The 23019-nt window shown below is 39.8% G+C and overlaps 1 long non-coding RNA gene across 1 annotated transcript in view; it reads right to left on the bottom strand.

Moving 5' to 3' along the window:
* Window positions 1-587: 587 nt before the first annotated feature.
* Window positions 588-23019, bottom strand: part of LOC123373038 — a 147818-nt gene continuing 125386 nt past the window's right edge. The window contains exons 3-4 of the long non-coding RNA XR_006580534.1: window positions 10270-10384; window positions 588-1007 (exon numbers count right to left, since the gene is read on the bottom strand). This is a non-coding gene — a long non-coding RNA (uncharacterized LOC123373038). The remainder of the gene's footprint in view (window positions 1008-10269; window positions 10385-23019) is intronic.

Below are 23019 nucleotides of genomic sequence, written 5' to 3'. Positions count from 1 at the left end.
ACCTTCAGCACAAGAATACTCGATTCAGGGAAGCTATACCAGTTCAGAAAGGGGTTGCTATTGTCTGTGGAAGCAGGATAAGCCAGATATCTATAGGTCTGTTGCAAACCACTTTGAGGTTGGAAAGCCCATTGTTGGGACTGTGGTTGTGCAGGCTGGTGAGGCAGTTAACACCATGATTTACCCACAGGTAGTTGCTATAATAAAAGTTCTACAAATAATAGCTGGATTTCAGAGAATGGGATTTCTGAACTGTGCAGGGGCCATCGATGGCACCCGTATCCCAATGTTTTGGCCATCAAAAGGGTCATCTAAATATGTGAACTGAAAACATTATTAATCAATTGTTCTGCAAGGCTTAGTGCACCACAGACACCGATTCTCAAATAAAATATGGGGTGCTGAGGATACCTTCAGTTCATCATTAATAAGGAGGACCAAGACACAATTAAATAAAGCATAAATTTTAATAAAAGTATGAGGTAAAAGGTTTAATGGAAAGATTTTGAAATCAGAACTAGAACATATTGTTATCAAAGGATCTGTTCACAACTGAGAACAGTTGTGAGAACTAAAAATGGGTTTGGGGGGCTGGAACATAACAGTGTTCCAGTATTTTTGGAGACTCAGTGTTCTCCTCCTGGTAAGTCAGAAGTGGCGAAGGGTGTCACTGCAACCCTGGGCTGGAGAAGGTGGTAGTGGTGGCTGATGAGCTAGTTCTGGTGTTTCAGCAGCAGGTAGACACTGCACTCTTTTGACCACCAGTTCAATGAGCCTCTCCATTAGGGAATGCTCCCATTCCCTTTGGCATGCCTCCATGTCCATGAACCAGTTCATGTTGAAGAGATCTTTCCTCCCATGTTCAGAGGAATTCAAATTGCTCCTGGTTTTTCCTGTCCATCCCTATGAGCAGCTCCTCCATGGTCCTTCCCCATCTGCCTCTGCTGTCTCTAGATGCTGCTTCTGCCCTTTTGATTAAATGGTTTCAGTCTCAGGAACCCAAAATTCTGCCAATTCAAACAAGGAGAGATTTTTTTGGCCTTTGGAGCAAGCCAAGAAATTGTTCTGCATAACATAATTTTGCTATAGAAGGCCACAATTTTGGTACCTTTTAGCATTCCAGGAATGCAATGGCCTCACTATACTTGTTTCTCAGACAAGTTCTGCAGCCCATGAAGGAACAGAGGCTAATAATGATAAGAAAACTCTATTAGTGTTTCTAACCTTTTAAAATGTTCATATTGGCTCACAGGAAATGAGGGCATGGAGGGAGAATTCCCTACCCAGGGCTATGTTACCAGTTTACAATTTCTTTCCTTAAGGCTGGCCAACAATTGGAGAACATGGACATTTTCAAAGTACCAGAATGAAAAAGAGAAGTGGCTTTCCCATCCTGTGGAAACCTGGCAACCTATGACAGAAAGATGTTCCTGCCAATGGCCACTCCTTTATATATCGCTGAATGGAGGAGTTTGGTAAGCTATGATGGAAGACCAAGCAGATTTGCACTGCCAGTGAACCTGAAGATTGAGTTGGAGTTTTTGCTGCAACAGAAATTTGTTGAAATATGCTGCAGGATTGGGAGGCAATTCCACTGAAAGTTGACTATATTCTCAGCTACAATAGGGGGATTTAATGCAAAAGGAGATTTGAACCACAAACTTCCCCCCCGGCTTGGCTATCCCAGAAAATCCCTGACTCTGTACCTGCTTTATAATGGTGAAATGGACAGGAAAAGAGACACACCACAACTTCATTGGGGTTCTTGAAATTCAGCTCAGCACCACAACCACTTGCCTCAGACAATTGGAAAGAGACTGTCATGATTGAATGGGTCTTGAACCTGGGTCTGCAGGAACAATCATGCTCCAGCCCTCCATCTGGCAGCCTGTTGATGCTTGCATATCTGGGACCCATGAAGCCCAGCCCCAGTTTGAAGCTCCGTCCTGCAATCCTGATTCCTGGTTCTGATCTCCAATTTGTGTCCTGCTTCTGACCTCCTGATCCAGCTGACTCCTGTCTTGTGACTGTGGACTCTGGCTCTGACTACTATGTCTGGCTGCCTATCACCCGGCCATGACAGGGACACTGCAGTTTTTAACCAACCACCAGACCTGATCCTTCTCCCACCCACACTTCCTGGCATGGGCAGCATGACTGTATGTGGGGAAAGGGCAGACATCAAAGACAGAGGCTGTAAAGATATTGTAATCTTCCAAGGGAGAAAAGACAGCTGTGACTAACTTTTCCTTAGACAACCAACTGTTGTCAGTTGTATAGTATTGCCAGCTTTCTACAATTGTATTCTGTTCCCTTCCCCAACCAGAATCTTTCCAAACCAACCCCCACAGTCCACAGGTCCCAGGACCATCGCTGCCTGACTGCCGGCTGAACAATGCACAGACAAATGAGCATACTGATTTTTTCTTTATAAAGTGTTTGAAAAAAACAGTTTTAGAAGCCAAATGCATAATTATGTTTCATCACAAATTATTGATTTAGAACTGTCTCGCTTGAGGAACATTTCAGGTTGGAGCAGACTGGGGGCTGGATGCAGGGTGTGGAGGGATTTGGTAAGGGACGGAGGATGATAATGCCATGGCTTCAGTGCTGTGGTTCAAATACACAAAGACATACCAATGCCATACCATATTATCCAGGGAGGAAAAGTCAGTGTACAGTACTTTAAATGCCCTTGATCTTAAAACTGGGAATTTAACACCAGAGCAATAGGGATATTGATGGGGTGGGTGCAGGGCCACTAACTTACCAGCTTCACATTCTGGTTCCTGCCATGGCTTGGGGTTGTTCATTGTGGGGGGGGGGGCTTCTTCAATCTTCTCACCAGGTAAGGATGCAGAATCACAGGTATTTCATCCTCTGGATCTTCTGGGACATCCAGACCTGCATGGTTCCTGCTCCCTCCTCATACTGGCCTTCATCAGTGTCCTCTCAGAAAGTGAGACCAGCAGGGTTGAGCAGGGGATCATGAGCCAATTCATGCTCAGTAGTGGGAGTTCTTAACAACACCCAGTCAAGCTCCTCGTTGAAGGGACATGTACAAGAAGCCTTCCCAGGCCAACTGTTGGAGTCTTTGGCCTTCCTGTCCAGGAGCCTCACGTGCTTCATGTGTTCCTGAAACTTGGATGGAGTCTGCTGAATGCCCGTCTCCTTCAGCCTCTGTGAAATTTCCCAGTAGAAATGAATGTTTCTACTGCTCTGGCCAAATACATGGCGTATGGTTAAGGCCCTACCAAATACACAGTCCAGTTTGATCAACTTCACCGTCATTGGATTTTAAAAATCATTAATTTCATGATTTGAGATATTTTAATCTGAAATTTCACGGTGTTGTAATTTTAGGGGTCCTGAGCCAAAAAGGTGTTGGGATGGGGTATCGCAAGGTTATTGTAGGGGGGATTGCGGTACTGCTACCCTTACTTCTGTGCTGCTGCAGATGGCAGCGCTGCCTTCAGAGCTGGGCAGCTGGAGAGCGGTGGCTGCTGGCTGGGAGCCCAGCTCTGAAGGCAGAGACGCTGCCAGCAGCATCCCAGAAGTAAAGATGGCGTGGTATGGTATTACCAGCCTTACTTCTGTGCTGCTATTGTCTGCAGAGCTGGGCTCTCAGTCAGCAGCCACCACTCTCCAGCTGCCCAGCTCTGCAGGCAGCAGCACAGAAGTAAGGATGGCATGGTATAGTATTGCCACCCTTAGTTCTGCGCTGTTGCTGAAGGTGCACTGCCTTCAGAGCTGAGTGCCTGACCAACAGCTGCCACTCTCTGGCCGCCCAACTCTGCAGACAGTAGCAGCACAGAAGTAAGGGTTGCAATACCATGACCCTCCTAAAATAACCTTGAAACCATTTTGGGTCAGGACCCCCAATTTGAGAAATGTTGGTCTGCCCCGTGAAATATGTATAGTATAGGGTAAAAGCGCACAAAAGAACAGATTTCAGGGGAGGAGACCAGATTTTACAGTCTGTGATGTGATTTTCATAGCCATGAATATGGTAGGGCCCTATGTATGGCATCCTCTGCCCACCCATGGATTAGTAGCCAGGCATGGTCAGCAGGGCAAGAAACTGCTTTTGGAACTGTCTCGTATTTTCACATGTAAGCAGTGCAGCAGAAAAGTGTTCTGCTGTGGTCAGTCAATGCAGCACACTGCTGCTGGGACACAGGGGGACAGAGACCTAGACTGTGTAAGGGTCAAAGAGAAAAGGGCTCAGTGCATTGTGGTAATAGGAGAGGACGATTAATGAAACACCACAAACAGACATGGGTATGGGGCTATGCCACAGCCTAAGATACAAACTTACCAACATCCGTCTGGCATGCTAGCTTACTTACCCTCTACTCTCCTTCAGACATGTGCTTCTGGGGTTTCAGTGTGGACAATAACGGATTATGGGACACACTGCATGGACGTGTATGCAGCTGCTAGTGTAGATACACCCTAAGAGGTGTAGTGCTGTAGTCACAACCGGGCGAGGGAGGGGTATTAGAGACTACGATGGCTTTAAGCTACCTTTGTGCCTTCCTGATCTTGGGTTTGTCCAAACAACTCTGAGGGTCTAAGTCACTGCAGCCTCCTACCTAGGGCTGTGCCTTGTGCCACATGACTGCCCAGAATCAGTGCAGTGCTGTGTGCTGAGGCCGCACTGCAACATGACCTTCCACCCCCAGCTTCACCCCAGCACATCCCCTATACAAGAGGTCCTAAGGAGGCAGCCATACACCTGTCTTCCACAGTTCACACATCAGAATAATCCTCCCCCAATTGGAACTAGGGCTTTTAGTATTCTTTAATGCTGTTCCTGCTCTCTTGCCAGGCAAAGTGTCTGGAGCAGGGGTGAGGCTCTCACCCTATGTCATTCATGTGGGATTTGTGAGGGGCAATCATAATGATGATATTTTGAAGCAATGCTCTTTGTTCTAGGTTACCTATTATCTGACCAAGTATTTATGAATGGATCGGGCTTAGATTCAGAATTGAGAGAAGTACGAGTAATTAACAACATTTAATATAATTCTATATTGGTGTTTGCTTTTGTGCTTTCCCTTTGTATTTTGTACCACATCATAAGAAATTATATTTGTAAAATTATCACGGAAAAAAATCAATGTCAAAATCATATAGAGGAGCTATATCCTTATTAGTGTAAGTCGGCATTGCTCCTCTGAAATAAATGAAGCAATGTTGATTTATACTAGCTTAGGATCTGACCCTATATATCCATAATTATAGGAAATAGAGTGACACAAAACTCTGCAGGAAGTCATCCTTACATAAAAATAAATTCCACCCCCCACATTTCGGAGTAGAATTTACAAGTTTATGCTGAATTTGCCCTTGTATGCTTAAACAGATGGCCATGCCCTGCAGGCCCACCATGTTTTTGTGCTCTTATTTAGACTTGCAATATTTATGCTCTTAAGCACCAACTGTTGGAAATGTAAAAATACAACTGTGCTTATAATTCTCCATTTGGCTTGTGAATCCAGAGGCATCTTTTTGAAAAGTTGGCCCTAAGTGTTTTACAGAAATTGACAAGTGGTTAGAAGTCAACCTCGCACAGGAAATCAATTTGTTTACTGGAAGTGTTACAGCAGTATGAAGAATCATCTGAATTTAATGAACTGTAGCTAATGTGCATTATTGATTAAACAAAAATGTTCCTCTTCTATAACATTTTTCTAATCAGACATGCAACCTTGTTATTATTTTGCTATTGTATCATGTTAGGACAGTGAGAATAGTTAAGCTAAAGGACAACTGGGCAATTTTGTGTGCATTAGCTACCAGAATTATCAATTTGTCAGCTTCTTGTATCTTTTATTCCATCTATGGAATCACTCTTTCTAGTTGCTGTTCTTAAAATGCCAAAGTTCTGCATTTACATGACTATGTTTAGGCACTCAAGTTTGAACATTTTTGTGTAAATTCATTATAACTAAAATTACTTTTTTAAAAGTATAACATCATATTGTACCATACATGTAAATAAATAAATATATGCAAAAAAGTTATAGGCAGTGATGACTTTAGTTAAGGTTGCCTAACACTTCCATGGTAAGCTCCTGCTTTCAGTTGTTACTTCTATCGGTTGTACTCCATTAGCTCAAGCGGTAGAGGTTCATGCTGCGGATCCAAAGGTCCAGCATTCTACTTTTGCTGATGACTCATAAACAAAGGGTCAATAGCATTCTACGCATTAGTGACTTTTTAGTTTTCTTTTTAATAGTTATCTAACTTTTTCAAAATGCATATTTATTGTTTTTATTGTTTCCTTGTGATTCCTGTAGTTCCCATTCATTATTAGACTTCCATGTAAAGAAATTTTGGCCAAATTCCATTAGTGCATAAACTTTCTGTAGCTCATATTTCTGTATCCTGGTTATTGTCTTGGTTAAAAATTCACTGGATCATAGAATATGTTGGATGTTATCTTTAGAATTATTGAACACTTTGCGAAGTCCACTTTTTAACCTCCATATTTCTAAAGAATACAGCCCAAGTTTTATCTGTCAGTACTTCTGAAATCCTTCATTTACTCCAGTTTATTTTTTTATGTCAACTGAGCATGTGTTCTCTTTTCTTATTTTTTCTGTCTTTATTAACTTATACTGTATTTCTCATTGCAGTTTTGCATGTCATATCTTAGTCAATTATTCCAGTCCAGTGAAGTAATCATTGTTGCCTCCACTCTTTGCACTGCACATTCCTTGTATCAGATAATTATTCATTCATAACAGTAGTGCCCAGAGGCCCCAATTAATATTGGTGTCAATTGTGCTGAGCACTATACAAATATAAAGTATAAGAAAGTTCCTGTCCCAAACAGCTTACATCTACAGATGGACAAGATGCAACAGGTGGGTGTAGAAAACAGGAAGGGGAGGAAGGAGAAGACAATAATACAGTGATATGAACATAAAGTTGAATATATTAGTGAAGTGTAAGCTTCAAAGTTTGTAGCACTCTACTAGACGCTTTCCTTGAAGTTAAAATGGTAGCACCCACTGAAATTCTCTACCTTTGATATTCAAGCAAATTCTAATCCACACAGATAGTTCACTGCAGCTGTAACAGATTTATTCACTTTGTAGATTGGTCTTTTTTGCAATGCTGTGTCAGACATTTTTCTAAAGGCCAAGAAATTACACCTGTGGCTCCTCTGGTGAATTACAGCTGTGTGGTTGCTTCCGATTTCATAGGCAGGATTCCCTTTAAAATGAAGCACACCTGGTGTACAGAGTCCACTATCTAGAGCCCACAGTGGGGCTGACAATGCAGGGACCTCAGCAGTCCTGGCACATCATACAAGCGGTCGTCAGATGAGTAGGAGCTATGAAAATTGTAACTTCATGGACCAAAGTGGCTCTCACATCCTGCCTGAGTGTTCAGAGCAACAGTGGATATGGTGACTGCCTTTGGTTAGGGGTAGGAGGTATGCAGGAACTGCATTGAAATCCTGCAGTCTGCTAAGGAGGGGTGAATTCCATTCCCCACAACACTCATTTAGGGCCCTACAGAAAGGCTGAGTCCTCAAGCTTTTAACCAGAGGGATAAAGTTTGCTATATTATTAGCTAATGCACCAAATATATGTTCCTATCATTTTGCCAAATGTTCCAGTGCTGCTTTTACAGGCTACGGTCTCCTAGATATCCTATATGGTACTTTCTTAAATTGAATCCATACCTTATTATTGTTAATATTTATATTACAATAGTATGCAGAGGTCCAATTCACAACTGGGGCACCATTGGCTAGGCACTGTACAAACACACAAGAAGAACTCAATCCCAGACCCCAGGAGCTCACAGTATTAGATTCCCTTCATTTCACAGGACTCTCTTTTACTAAAGAAATTATTCACTATAATGTACATAACACTGTCCTCCAGCTTCAACACTTTTTTCCAGAATGGTTCTGTACTTATTTTTCTTATAAAAATGCTATGTTCAGAGTGTGCCAGTCTGGAAAAAAATATATAGGGCCTAATCTTGCAAGCCTTCTTCCAGGAGTAATCCTGTATACGGTGGGTGCCTAGGTGGTGAAGTCAATAGAATCTGTGATTGCACTGAACACAATTATTGCCTCAGAAGAAGTGCCATTGACAAACTTTTTGAAATGCAGTCTATTTTAAACAAATTTAATTTGAAGAATGATAAGGAACAGTTTACATTCACAATTCCCTCAGAAGTTTCATCTTTGTTGGAAATGGAAATTTTCAAATCAGGTAAAGCACTGGAGAAAGAGATGAAGAAAGAACTTGCCATAAAGGTATTAAATAACTAAATGATATGGAAGCTCACAGCCAGACTCAGGGCCTGATCCAAAGCTCATTAAAGTAAATGAGAATCTTTCAACTGAAGTCATGGGTTTGGATCAGGCCCTAAACTGGTCAGTTTCTACAACACAGGTAAGGTCTGATCCTGCAAATAGATACACAACTGTGGATCACTGTCCTGAATCTGTGTGTAACATTTTCCCACATGGCTTTTATAATGTATATCTAGAACAAAAAATATGCACACCACAGCACTGGGTCTGTCTTCATTAAATTAGTCTCATTAAATAGTGTACTGATAAGGAATCAGAATTATCATTAATTTTAAACAATTTAAATATTGAAAGGTAAAAAAGTATAACTTTGGTGCTATATGACTAAGATTATATGGCTGCTTTCAAATCTTTATGGAGTAGCAGCAAATAGTTTATTGTTCATAAAAATGTTAAGAATTCAAGCTTCAAACAACACACACCCACAGTAAGCAGACTATTAAGAGTTAACAGCTGTAGGCTAGGTCTAAGTTGGTATTAGATTCACACATCTTAGCTTTTCCTTTTTTCAAAATCAATATCTGCAAATAATAAATGAGATCCCAAAGGGTTGAGTTAAGCTCCAACCACCACAGAGTAACTCTGCAATTGGTCATTGACTCAATAATGCAGGTGAGCACCACACAGTAGAACATCTTTAGCACACTATAATAGAAAATTAATAGCGTTCAAATCAGCAGCGGGGTTACCCTAAGGATTACATAATAGCTTGGGTTAGAACAATGATCTAGCTCCAAGAAGTGTAAAATGTCATAAAACTAGAAAGAGATAGACTATCTCCAACGTTACACATAATTTGTGTAGTGTGCACTGTTTTTGTTTTTAAAAAAACCAACAACAACAACAAAGGTTCACATTATAAAAGTGTACTGTTGAAAATACTGCCAATAAACCACATTTCAGTGGTATCCATAGGACATATGAAACTCATATATCATTGTACTGTTAGTAGTAATCATAGAATACAAGCACTTATTTGCTGTTGGTCTTGCATAGAAGAGAGTTTAATGTTTAGTTAAATATTGTAAGGTATAACAGTATGCTCCCCATGATCATGTATTCATTCTTTTTAAATACTAAATATACAATATCACTGATCAGATATAAAGGAAAATTGTAACTTTTCTTTATAATCTGTATAACACTTTTCATGTCTTGTATGAGCTCATATGTGGTTGCTATTTTGGAGCCAGTATGATAACCTGGCCACAAATGCTCAGGCTACGTATTTGAAGGATGACATAAAACATAAAGGATAAATTACTTATTTATATTTACATTAGTTTGCTGTGCTCCAATGGTACCAGAGACTAATAAGCACCCGGAGTCAGAGAAAAACAGTATTCCCGTGCACCTAAAGCAACGTCAGAAAACTTCTGAACTGCACAGCACAAATATCTACCTATTCAAAAGAAACAACAGACTGCATAGCATGCAATAGAATATAAATTATTCATCTATCCATTTTTCGGTGCCAGGGAACACTTTGGACAGTGAAGGGCCCAGAAAGGAAATGTAAAAAGATGTGATTTCTTAACTTAACTAGCACTTGAGGACAGGTAGACACTATATGGAGTATTTCTATGCTTTACAAAGTAAGGTATTTCCATTATAATAAATTTTAAGGAAAACTACTTCACATCCTCTACTGAAAAAAGCAAACTTTAGAAACATAAAACACCACAAAGAAATTAGATGAATTCAATACTTAATTTACAGCATGAATTAGTTTTTAAGCTGTTTTCTGTACTAACGTCAAAGCACGTCTCTAAAATATAGGATACTGAAGGTCATATTTTCTGCCAGAAAGTAATGATTTCTATTGCAATTCTCAAACTTTCTCTGAAGGTCTCTGTTGCTCAAAATTCAAAGAGGGATTGACAAAAATAATATGGTCACTATAGGATTAAGTTCAGACTTACCCACAGGCTGCCACTGTACCATACATTTGCCCAAGCAAAAAAGCTTATGGCATTCCTCGCAGGCTACTTGTCTTACTTTTCAGAGGAGCGATGTCCTCACCGAGCTTGGCACCAGCTGTAGGAATAAAACATCAGTGTGAAGATTAAAATCCTCTGCTGCTCTAGTGCCTTCTCTGTGGTTCTTTTTCATAGTGACTTTTGCCATACACAAAATGGCACCTCTCTTTCAATGCAGAGAGGTCCAGGCTTTATATACCAAGCATGTGTATGTGAGTATACCACAAAACACTAGTTCCTTATCATGCGCTTGTTAGCTTGTCCAATCTATGGCAATCACTTCGGTCCCAGGGGTTGAAAGACACAAGACGCAGGGAAAAAACGGAAGCAAAAGCTGAAGAAAGATCAATACTGCACTGTGAAACAAGAAGTGTAGGCTATTTACTTTTCATTGATCTGATGATGCAGGAGAAACACCTCGACTGGCATTAAATTGAGGGAATACATCTTCTGTGTTTTTTCACCTCAAGGTCAAGAAAGAGCCAAAAAAGAAATTAGAACAAACAAAAACTAATCACAGGAGTACAATAAAACTATTAATCCACATTACAAATCCACGTGGAAACATAATTAAATATCAGGCTGAATAAGGTTTACAATAAAGCAAACACTGCCAGCTCTTATCTGTTTCTACTTGTACTCGGACCACTGGGAAAGAAAAAAGTATATGAACAAATCTATAGTAAATCAGAGTTTAATGTTGGGACGGAGGCCCACCCTAAAATAGCCTAGCCACAAAACAAATGTCCTGAATATAATTAGAAACCTACATATGATTCCTGTTGCAAGGGGATTTAACTTTTCACCTATACTTATTTAAACAAATATAGTTGAACAAATGCATCATTTTCTGAGGGATTTATCAGACTATTTTATCCTGTAATTGTCTAAACTGACAAATGATGAACATCCTAGTGGGGATTCAAAGGATTTTTTAGGGAAAACAAAACAAGACATAAAACCCCAACTAGAAAAGGGTCACCACGGAAATTTACAAATCCAAATGAAAATATGATATACAGTCAAAGCTTGGAAGACGCACCGCCCTGATCTGAGGGAAATAGTGGTAGGAAAAACCTCCAAAAGATTTAGAAGTTCTGTTAAAATAAGCATCCATGAAACATGGGAACGAGAATCAGATCTTGTGAGATTTCCAATCTTTCCCAAATTGGCAAATCTGGAAATACTTCACAAATGACCTTTTTAGCCCAAACTAGTAAGGGCAGAGGAGCCTTACAGGACCTCTTGGTGAGCTAGTACAAGCAGGCACAATTCCTAGAACTCATGATCCGTAAAGGCAGGCACGAGTTCAGTAAGCGAAAGTAGTGGCTTCTCAACCTTTCCAGACTACTGGAACCCTTTCCAGGAGTTTTCTAGTGCTTTTTTATAGCCCAGGTATTGGCAATCTTTGGCACATGGCCCACCAGGGTAAGCCCCATGGTGGGCCGGGCTGGTTTGTTTACCTGCTGCGTCCGCAGGTTCGGCTGATCGTGGCTCCCACTGGCTGCAGTTTGCCACTCCAGGCCAATGGGAGCTGCAGGAAGCGGTGCGGGCCGAGGGACGTGCTGGCAGCCATTTCCTGCAGCCCCTATTGGCCTGGGATGGTGAACTGCAGCCAGTGGAAGCTGCGATTGGCCGAACCTGCGGAGGTAAAGAAACTGGCCTGGCCTGCCAGGGGGCTTACCCTGGTGGGCCGCGTGCCAAAGGTTGCCGATCCTTGATATACCCTATTGTAAAATTAGCCAAATAGCTAAATGAGTTATGTACTCCCTGGAAGACTGCTGTGTACGCCCAGGGGCACGTACCCCTGGTTGAGAACCATTGAGCTAAAGAACTATATATTTGATCCTACATCTTAGTATAGGGGCAGCTCATTCTCCTCTCCTGTTGGTGCTACTATTACATGGAGACACCCTCTCCTAGGGGGGGCTCTGAACTTAATTGGGAATGTTCCTGATGGGAAGATCATGAGTGTTGCAATCCAGCCTTGGACATTGCAATTCTCATGCTGCCTTGGGGAAGAGAGAGAGACTTCCAATTCCAAAGGATGTAAGGAGAGCATGGGGTGGTCTCCATCTTGTGTGAGAGGACCTGGGATCCTGGTAGGGGAGTGGAGATTGCTCTGAGGAGCTCTGTCCAAGCCAGGAGCAGCTGCTAAGCTACTAATATAAAGCCAGAAGCTGCTGCTGAGATTCTTAGAGGCTTAGAGCAAGCAGGAAGTCTCCAAGGCTAATGGTAGCTTCAAGGCAGAGACTGCTGCTGTGCTCAGAACTGACTGAGGTTGGCCTGCAATGGAGGCAGTGAGAGTGACCATCACCTTTGTTGGTTGGGGAAGTGCTTGCAAGGGAAGGAAGAGAGCAAAGAGACTATAAGGGTTTGCCTGCAGCTGATAAAGTGGTCTTCTTGTCTAATCAGGACCTAGGGTTATTGACCTATATTAAAACAATTCCCATCTTCAGAGGAGTTGTGCAGCTTGGAATGATCCCAAGCTAGAATTGGTCTACCCTGCATCACCTTCCCTGGACTGTTTTACTGGACCAACAGAGGACCGTCCCCAGCTTCAACATCTTGAAGTGCACCCAGGCAAGCAAGTGTTTAGAACTCTGACAATCAGAGGAGTGCGTGCTCAGGGGTGGGGTAATGGTGCCAGTGTAAATGTAAGTTGGTTAAGTTTAATTCACTACTGTAAATTGCATTTATTGTTTTACTGAAGTGCCACCTGCTGATTTAAATGGGTTGTGATATACTTATCTCAATCTGTTATATCATGTTTTCTTAAATTAAGTAAAGGTGTGTTAATTCTAATCTAAGTGTATATTGGGTGTATATTGTTTATAATTGGTCCTTTGAGTTAGACCCAATGCATAGATTAGCTCAGGTTTATTCCTGGAGACTCCCTGGTAGAGGCACCGCCAAAATTTATTTTCTTTATAAGTAAAAGGACTGCAGCAGAGGGGGTCTGCTTTACGATCTCCTTTAATTTTGACATCATCAGACACCCGGGCACACAGGTAAGTGCTGCCTGCTCCCAAGTAACCCAGGGAGGAACTGGTGGGTTACATAGAGTTTCACACTCACCTAGGGACAGGAAGAAGAGACCCATCCCTGAACTTCCTCTATGCCTTACTTCCTGACATTAGTGTTCTTCCCATGTGGGCGGAGCCACACCTTTAGGGGCTGGTTGGGAAAGCCAGCACAGTAACTCTGTTACAGGTTCAGAATTTTCTTTAAGATAACACAATTGTTATTGTTGGATAAGGTGTCATACCCACTGTTTTATAGTATACTGTATTACAAACCCCAAGTCTTCAAAAATCACAAGCCAGGTCCCAAAAATTGAGTTAATTTTTAAATTTCATGATTTTAAACCAAATTAGATATGTATGTTTTATTTCTTTTCTGGGTTTTGAGCTTTTAGAGTTCACATTTTCAACTTTTTTTACACAACCCTGAGAGGTAGAAATGTATGTTAAAAAAAAGTGAAAGCTAAGATTTTCATCTAATCACACAAATCACATGAAGCTGGGGCCTGAAAGTAAAACACCAAATATATCAAAAGACTCATGACAAAATAGTGAGTGTTGGTGTCACTGACAGTATAGATACACGATGTGCCAAGCAAAAACAGAAAGCTCTTGCCCTGACAAACTTAAACATATCGTCAAAATGCAAACAGTGGCCAGTACATTGAACAAAGTGGCATGTGCCAGTTATCATTACTGGAATACGAGAATTTGGAAAAGTGATCAGATGGGGGAGAGAGAAGGAGTGAAAAAATTAATTTGGGGACTGTCTGAAGACTAAAGGGCAGCATAAAAGAAGGCCTGAAGGCAGCAGTGGAAGTAGGAGACAGGGAAGCTTAAAGAGAAAAGCTCAGGCTGGAAGTGTAAGTGATGTATGAAGAAATGAGGGCTGAGATACAAGGAGGAGTAGAAATGTGGAGTTTTCTGAAAGGGAGGAAAAGGAGGACAATTTAAACAAGTTAGTGCTTCTTTCAGTTCAACAGTTGGGATTAAAGTTACCCAAATTGATTTGCCCATTCCTAGTGGTAATTAATGTTCAAGGCATTCAAGTATGCAGAGCAATAAAGGACCTTGAGGTTAAACATCAAAGCTAAGCTGAGATAATTGCTAAGCTGCAAAAGTCAACGATACTTGAATGCCACAGTCATGACTGAAAAAATAAAAGCAATTAAATGTACATTATATATTACAATAATATTGACAGGTGTTACATGTACTGTAGTCTTAACATTTTATTTGAAATATGTAATTTTAATACTTAACCATTCATACTTAAGCAGCTCATTAGGATAAATCCAGCAGGTTGTACCACAAAAAGAAAGATATGAAAAATAATTATGGTTAATGCCTGCAGCCAGAAGTTAGCAGGTGGCTGGAAAATATTTTGAATATTTTTCATTGCTGGTAAAAAGTTTCTGGAAGGGTTTTATCATCCGTATTATTTTGGTATTTGTGATTAAGATTAAACTTTATTGGTAATTAGTTGTCAGAAAAGATGCAATGAGCAGGACTGAAGATTTCTTCGTTTGTTTCATGTTTCATTTGCAGTGCTGCTGCTAAGATGTTACTGAAATATTGTCTCTGTTGTGAATTTCTTCTGTCAACGTAGCTTCTTACACTGGATTCATTTTTATGACCTAAACCTTCATAATAATTCTTGTTTCAATACTGTTTCCACTTAATACAGTGGCTGTGGTTGCCCTGAGGCAGTGATTTGTGTTTATGCGGAGAGTCTGGCATCTTTGCTGAGATTAGACATGAATTTTGATAGGATTCCATTCTACAGTTTCTTATTTTTGTTCCAATTTTTGTCTTACAGATTCCAATGGGAAATTTTGGTTTGGTCTTTGCCAGATGTTTTCAAAATTTGGAAATGTACAGTTCATAAGCAGGTATGGGACAAAATGGTGTTAAGATACATGCCCTCTTACTGTCTTGATATAGTAGTTAGAAAAAACTAATGTATTTAGCTAAATTAGACATTGCATGGTTCTGGATTATGCATTTCTAGAATGAGATCAAATAGTTCTGGGATATTACCTTCCTCAAGTGGCTTGTGATACATCTGTTTCATCTTATTTTTAAAAGTAAATTCTATAAACATTGTTTGATCTAAGTAGAGTCTTTGTACGCTTCCCTGAGATGTTTATTTTTGTCTGCAAAAAAGTTCCTATACCATAGGGGCTGTGCAATAATAGATAACATTATACAACAAAATAGATTTGTAAAAAAAAGATTAAGTGATTTTTTTGTATCATTTTAGGAAGAGGCAGACACTGTATGAATTACAGTGGATACAAGTTTCCTTTTAGCTTGTCTATTTGGAATTATACCCAAATGAAAAAATGTTAGCTACGATATTATTATGTGTAACTAGCCAAACACTGATGCTCCAGTGCTTTCATGTATTTATATTAGTAATGGGGCTGATTCTAGATATTTAATCTCTGAAAGTCTGGGATTTAAAGTCTGGAGTGAAATCCTGGCCTCACTGACATCAATGGCAAAATGCCTATTGACTTAAATGATGTGAGGAATTTACCTGGGTAGTTTTTTTGGTTCAGGACCAATTTTAAATGTATATGTTGATCTATATATTTAAAGATACTAAGCCGGTTTCTTCCTTTTTGATGGATCAGAATGCAGGATTGGGGTCTAATCTATTTAGGTGGATTTTTGCCCATTTACTTCAGTGGGGCAAAACTGCCAACTTTTTAAGGGCAATACTGTTGGTTTTTCAAACATTTGATATTTCTTAATGTTATAAAAATGAAAATGCATTAATATGAAATTTAGACTGAAATTCTGACACCTTTTTGAAGTTCCATTGTTTAAATTAATTGACTAAAAGTCCAATAAACTCGATAGTTAATGATGACTCAATTACTGCTGCCGTTATTTTTCAAAAAATTAGAAGTATATTGGTTAATTATGAGAGGTAATCAATTTTAGGTACAAGATAAGAAAACAGCAACACCTGTTTTATTTAAAAGATTTAATTTTTTATGGAATTTTTAATCACCCATTTTTTACTCCCTTCCTTTTATTTTCAATCTCTTTTAGAAAGCTAAACCAAGAACAAAGTAACCTACCCCTGCCTCTACAATGGACTTTTGAAGTCTGTAAAATTTCAAATCAAAGAAAGTAGCTGGAATATCAGAGAGAAAACGAATAAAAAATAGGACAGTTTTGTTGAAATATATGCAGTTTGTCACAGGTTGATAACATGATGGATAGTAAAGCAATTATTTTATATACATAAAAAGACATACAGTATACAAGTGTCAAAACATTTACACAGATTGCAGACTACTTACACACATTATAAAATACTTCATTTTCATAACAAGTGACACAGACCAGAGTGTCAAAACAAAGCGGGTGCGGGAGATGCCATTGCTTTAATGTTGGGGATCTCATTAAGTTAGAACTGCTGCAAATTTTCATTGGACATTTTGGATCTGACACATCTGGCCCTGAAGCCAATGGAAAGACTCCCACTGATTTCAATGGTGGCTAGAACCGGTCCTTGAAGCATAGAGAATAAACCACTGAGTTCTCATACAAAAGCTCTCAACATTTGGGCAAAAATTCTGACTTCCATCCTATACAGTGCATTTTTATGCACTGTGCAGAAACTGCACCACAGATGCTGCATTCATTACATGTGAATTTTGCCCTTACTTTCTCAATAATCTCTTTCGTAGACTGGTGATAATGAGTGAGTTGAGTCAAAAGTCAACAGATTCAGAGCAAAATCACTGTACTGTAATCTCTTTGTGTAGCTGGTATGTGTGTGTGGCTTGAGGATCAGCAAGATAGGCTCTGATCAATGCTATGTTTGAGTGAAATGTTCACAAAACAAACCCAGTCACCTCAAATAATTGAACATTTCATACTTTGGAGATTTATTCCAGTTTTACAAACCCCAAATTGGTACAGTTAAGTGCTTTTTCTACCTTGGAGACTCTATATTTTGTATTTGTGAGTATGACGAGATATTTTATAAATAGCAAACATGGATAAAACACTACATTTAAATGATTTTTTTTCTTGGCTGTTTTTTGTTTGTTTTTACAGAGGAGATAGAAAGATGTGAAGTGAGCACAAAAAGCTTTTTGTAAAGAAGGGAGCAGAGAGAGCTCCTTGTAAATTATTTTACCATTAACATTACTCCTAGCTTTAAGAAGGTTTGACTCCTGCAGCCCCCAATGAGGCTTCATCTAGCCCCTCTCTTCCACCTAATTTGTGGATTTTATTTTCATAAGACCATAAGAACGGCCATACTGGATCAGACCAAAGGTCCATCTTGCCCAGTATCCTGTCTTCCAACAGTGGCCAATGCCAGGTGTCCCAGAAGGAATGAACAAAACAGGTAATCCTCAAGTGATCCATTCCCTGTCACTCATTCCCAGCTTTTGGCAAAAAGAGGCTAGGGACACCATTCCTGCCCATCCTGGCTAATAGGCATTGATGGACCTATCTTCCATGAACTTATCTAGTTCTTTTTTGATCCCTGTTATAGTCTTGGCCTTCACAACATCCTCTGGCAAACAGTTCCACAGGTTGACTATACATTGTGTGAAGAAATACTTCATTTTGTTTGTTTTAAATCTGCTACCTATTAATTTCTTTTGGTGACCCTTAGTTTTTGTGTTATCAGAAAGGGTATATAACACTTCCTTATTTACTTTCTCCATACCAGGCATGATTTTATCTATCATATCCCCACTTAGTCATCTCTTTTCCAAGCTGAAAAGTCCCAGTCTTATTAATCTTTCCTCATATGGAAGCTCTTCCATACCTTTGATCATTTTTGTTGCCCTTTTCTGAACCTTTTCCAATTCCAATATATCTTTGTTGAGATGAGGCAACCACATCTGCACACAGTATTCAAAGTGTGGGTGTGCCCTGGATTTATATAGAGGTAATATGATATTTTCTGTCTTATTATTTATCCCTTTCTTAATGATGCCAAACATTCTGTTCATTTTTTTGACTGCCACTGCACATTGAGTGGATGTTTTCAGAGAACTCTCCAGAATGACTCCAAGATCTCTTTCCCATTTTCTTTAGCCACTGAAGGAATATTTTAGCTCAGGAAAGGAGATGTACAAAGTAAAGTACATGTCATTCTCTTTCTCATTCCGAATCAGGGATCAGTTCAGAGACAAATTATAAAACTACTGACAATGTTCAACAGGTAATACTTTGCCTGTTTATGGTCTATTACATACATATCTCAAAATACTTTATATATGTGGAGCCCCTACTCTATATAGCAGCAGCAGTGCTGTGAAAACTGGTCCTGCCCTAGAATTTTGAATGGTTGGGGATGAGTAGTCTGGAGAAAAAGGCTGGGCTCTCCATCCCTCCAGAGCCCTGTTTGGCTAGAGAGCTAGACAGAAATCCTGCCCTGGCTTCCTGCAGCCATCCCTCTTCTGACTGGAGGAAATATGCGCCATTTGAGAAAGAACTGTGCAGGCTGGTGGATAGGGGACTTGCTGCTATTGCTGCAGCAATGCAGCAAAGTCTGAGCTCAGGGCTGTGGATAGGCCCAAGGAGTAGCCTGCAATGCTGACGAGCTGCGAAAGGAGGGGCAGTCAAAAGTAAAGTTCTGTGTAAAGTAAAGTAAAGTTCCATACTGTGCTTTGTCAAGTTCCTTCCCTGGACTGCTTCCTACTTTTCCCCCTTGTATCTGGGAGTCTGATTGCAAGTTTTTCCTCCTTGCAGCCTACCAACTTCCTCTTTTTATAGTTTGTGCCCAGCTCCTCCCTCAGTTGGATTTCATCAGCAATTAGGCCCTAGCATGCCTTAGGTGCAGCCTAAAGTTAATTGGCCTAGTTTACCCCTTCAGGCCTTGCATGGGGTGGACACCACAACACAACGTGCTAATAAAGGTGTTGGGAGAGATCTGTGCATTGAAGCAATTCCTTCTTCCTTTAAGTTTGTAAGAGTTTGGAACAACCTAACCGAGACGGAAATCCCCATCATACATTCAACTCCATCCCTGTAAGTCAGGAAAATATCATGCCGTCTTTATAGATGGGAACATTGAGGCTTTGAGAAGTTGACATGACTTGCCCAGGTTCTCACAATGACCAAGTGGCAGAGCCAAAAGTAAGATTTAAGAGACGTGAATCCCAATCCCAATAATAGACAATGTTCCATTTGACACAAATTACTATACCTGGTCTCCATTAAAGGGGGAAATATCTACTTCCACATCAGACATTTATCTTCTACATCTTAATTTTTATCTCATTTACTAAAGTTTTTCAATTAAATAGTTTCTCCTTCACTGATCAATGTGGTGTAGGGTCTGTCAATGAGGTTAGCTAAAAAAAGCTTTTAGTTTAGACCATACTGTGCTCCACAGCTATAACGTGAGGTTATGGTGAACTGACAGAATGGCGACTACTGCTCACCACTGACTAAACAGGAGAGGAACAGGCTGAATCTGAACAGAGAAAATAACATCCTTTGTGTATGTAACCCGGGTAAGGGACTCCCATCTGCTTTCACTCTGTGTCAATTTAAATTTACCCCCTTTGATTTCCCAAGATACTACAGATATGGATTTCATGAATATGATGAATTGAGATATAGAGCACTCAGTGCAGTGCAGTGCAGCTGTGTAGCAGGAACAAGTGGGCACCCTTATAGCTACTGCTTCTTATTCTCTGTGATCTGGATGCATTATTCAGTTATTTGGTCATCTTTAAATGACGAATGTGATATGCTTTGAAACATTACCTAGCACTTTACAAAAGCCAGAAAATAGAAAAAAAATCCCTTTAAGTCACTAGCAGTAAAACTAGCTCTTAAGAGGAATGGATAGAGACCAACAATTACCACAGAAGGATAGGATTGTAGAGACCATCTTATGTTTCCCCCAAGCAGCAACAGCAGGAGGCATAGTTTGAATTACAGAGGACCAGAAAGTGAGATAACTCTCTCCTCCTTAGAATGAAGTAAGCCAGAAGAGGTTACCTTTTTCTTCAAAAGGGTTAGAGTGGGAAAAAAATCAGTGAATATTAGCGGTCTCCTGTTGAGAGAGAAGAAGAGTCTTGAGGTTCAAGGAGAGGTGCTTTTAAATATTGGGCTGAAAATTGGTTTGAGTTCGGCTGAGTTGGGAGAATTTGAAAATTTTAACTCTTCAGAGAATTACAAAGAAAATTAAGGGCAAAATGTAAAGTGTGTGATCCCCTGACCACCCCCTTTGAATGCTATGGGCCAGATTCTCAAGTGAGTCACCATCTATTTGCATCACTAAGGCAGCGCACAAAGGGACTAATCCGCTGAAAATTCCTAGAGCATTTCCCTGGCATAGGGGAACTCTCTCAAAGGAAAATGGTGGGCTCCTCAGCCACCCCACCTCTCTAGCTCACTGCTACAGATGAAACAAAATCAAGATATGGAGAGCTGAGGATGCTGGGAGATTGTGTGTGTCAGAGAGAAAGAGCCTGGAAGGAGTCATAAGGTAGTCCCTGAAAAAGGATCAATTAAGCAGCCAAACTTTTGAATGTTTATCCAAAATTAATCTAATTTTTCCATGTGTGCCCATCATATATTAATGCGGAGCAGCCCTTACTTACAGAGTACTGCTTATTTCTAATACAATCTTAAACTAGTTAATCATGCAAAGAGGGGTTACAGTGCAGTAGGTATCTAATTTCCACTGTCACTGGAAGTCTGTGTGCCTTCAACATTTCTCAAACATTAAGTTTATCAATTAATCCTTAAAGCACCATTTTTTGTAAAATGATCATGCCTGGAACCATAAGAGTCACTGAATAAACTCACGATACTCTTTATTTGCCAGAATTATAATGAAAGTTAGAATGAAGTTGAGTTTATTTTTGAAGTGTTTCAGAAGGCTAAATTCCCTCCAGCAGTTTCAACAGGATATAGTATTCTGGATACAGTTATCATAACCTCCAATGTTTTAGAGGGGGAAGGAAAAAGAGGAAAATATTTATATTTCAAATTTGTTATGAAAGTCAAACTTCAGGTGTGTTACACAAGCCAAATATTGACTTATTTTTACAGACAGCAGAAGTATGCTGGTTGCCTTACAACTCTATCCCACCTCAACTCTCCAAAGGCAAGGTTCTTGCCTCAAAGGGCATAAAATCTACACACACATTTTCAAATCGCCTGGGGACCAGGTAACTCCAGAATGTTGAGACCACCCCATAATGGCTTGCACTAGATGGGGTACAGGATTTGTAACACTACAGTCTTTCAGAGCGTAAGCTCTTTGAAGTAGAGCTGTCTTTTCTCACGTTTGTAAACTGCATGGGACACTGCATAGAATTGCAATCTGAAGCCCCAATTCAAAATGGTATGGAAGCATATGTTTAAATAAATGCATAAGTAGTTCAGTCAAAGACAGTGGGCCTATTCATGCATCAATATCCTGAATCAGGACCTAAATAAAAGGAATTGAGGACCTCCCAATCCCTAGCACTTAACAGCTTTTAGTGGATACCCTCTCCGGCATTTTAAAAATTGCTACATTCACGTGAAAGTGACTTTTTAGGTTTTTGCATGCTTTGTTATCAGTAATTGTTAGTCTCCTGAAATTTCATCCCAGAAAATGTTGGGTGCAAAATCCTGAAAAAAAATCACTGGAATATTTTGCATACATTTTGTGTAAAATGCTTTACCATTTGACCAAGCTCCAGTATGTAACAATCAGTTACATAAAGTATTCATCCCTAAACTCTTGTGCAAGGTTGTCACTAAACAGCTTTTTTGTTCTGCCCCATGGATGAATACACATCACATGTTTTAGGTAAGGTTATTGTTTTATAAAAAAAAATGTAAGGAAATAATGCCAGATTATTTTTCTTACAAATTGCTGTCCAAGTATATCTACAAGTGAGTGCCTCTTTGTAAGAAAAATAATGTGGCATTATTCCCTAATGGATAAACAAAATTATCTGTTCTTAAAATCAAAGGTAATCTGTTTTTATACAGTATAAGATTGTAACGCTCTCCAGGGTCATTTTGATGAAAGGCACTATGAGATTACACAATTATTATTATTAAAACATATTACTAGATGGTCAATCTCTTTAGTTGCATTAAGCCCTAAAATTACAGCACCTATTATCAAATTATATCATGAAGAGGTGTATTTACTGAATGTAACTGTACGGTATCTAATGTGATGTAAAAAGACTAATTCTGCTAGAGTGCTCTAGCTAACAGTATTTGAAGGAGCAGATCACTGCACTATGCCAACAGCACTATTGTTATGGTCGAGGAAGCGCTCTAGTATAAACTGCTATTTTAAGGCACTTATAAATATATGGAAAAAATCTGACTGAAGTTCTCAGTTGAAAAAGGTTAACCAAAAGGCCTTTGTTATTTCCATCACACCCTCTTTTATGGGACAGCTCCAGGATGCCAGGTGCAACATTACCTGCCTTGAGGAGAGCACTATTATCTAAAGTTTGTACTATTCAAAATATATAATCTCATAAATGTTTAAAGGCATCAAGCCAAGAGACTGAGGAAATTGATCCTATTTCATCAGCTGAGGAACTGGTAAGAACAGGAAGATCTCTCAGCAGGGTATGCAGACCTGGAGAGAAAGCTGGAAGGGCTCCTCATTTAAAGGAGGAAAACCTGAAGACAAAGCAGAAGAGCCATTCGTCTT

This window comes from Mauremys mutica, chromosome 6, assembly GCF_020497125.1.
Source record: "Mauremys mutica isolate MM-2020 ecotype Southern chromosome 6, ASM2049712v1, whole genome shotgun sequence".
NCBI lineage: Eukaryota > Metazoa > Chordata > Testudines > Geoemydidae > Mauremys > Mauremys mutica.
Note: the sequence above shows the minus strand (reverse complement) of the source record. Positions and strands in the feature narration are given on the sequence as shown.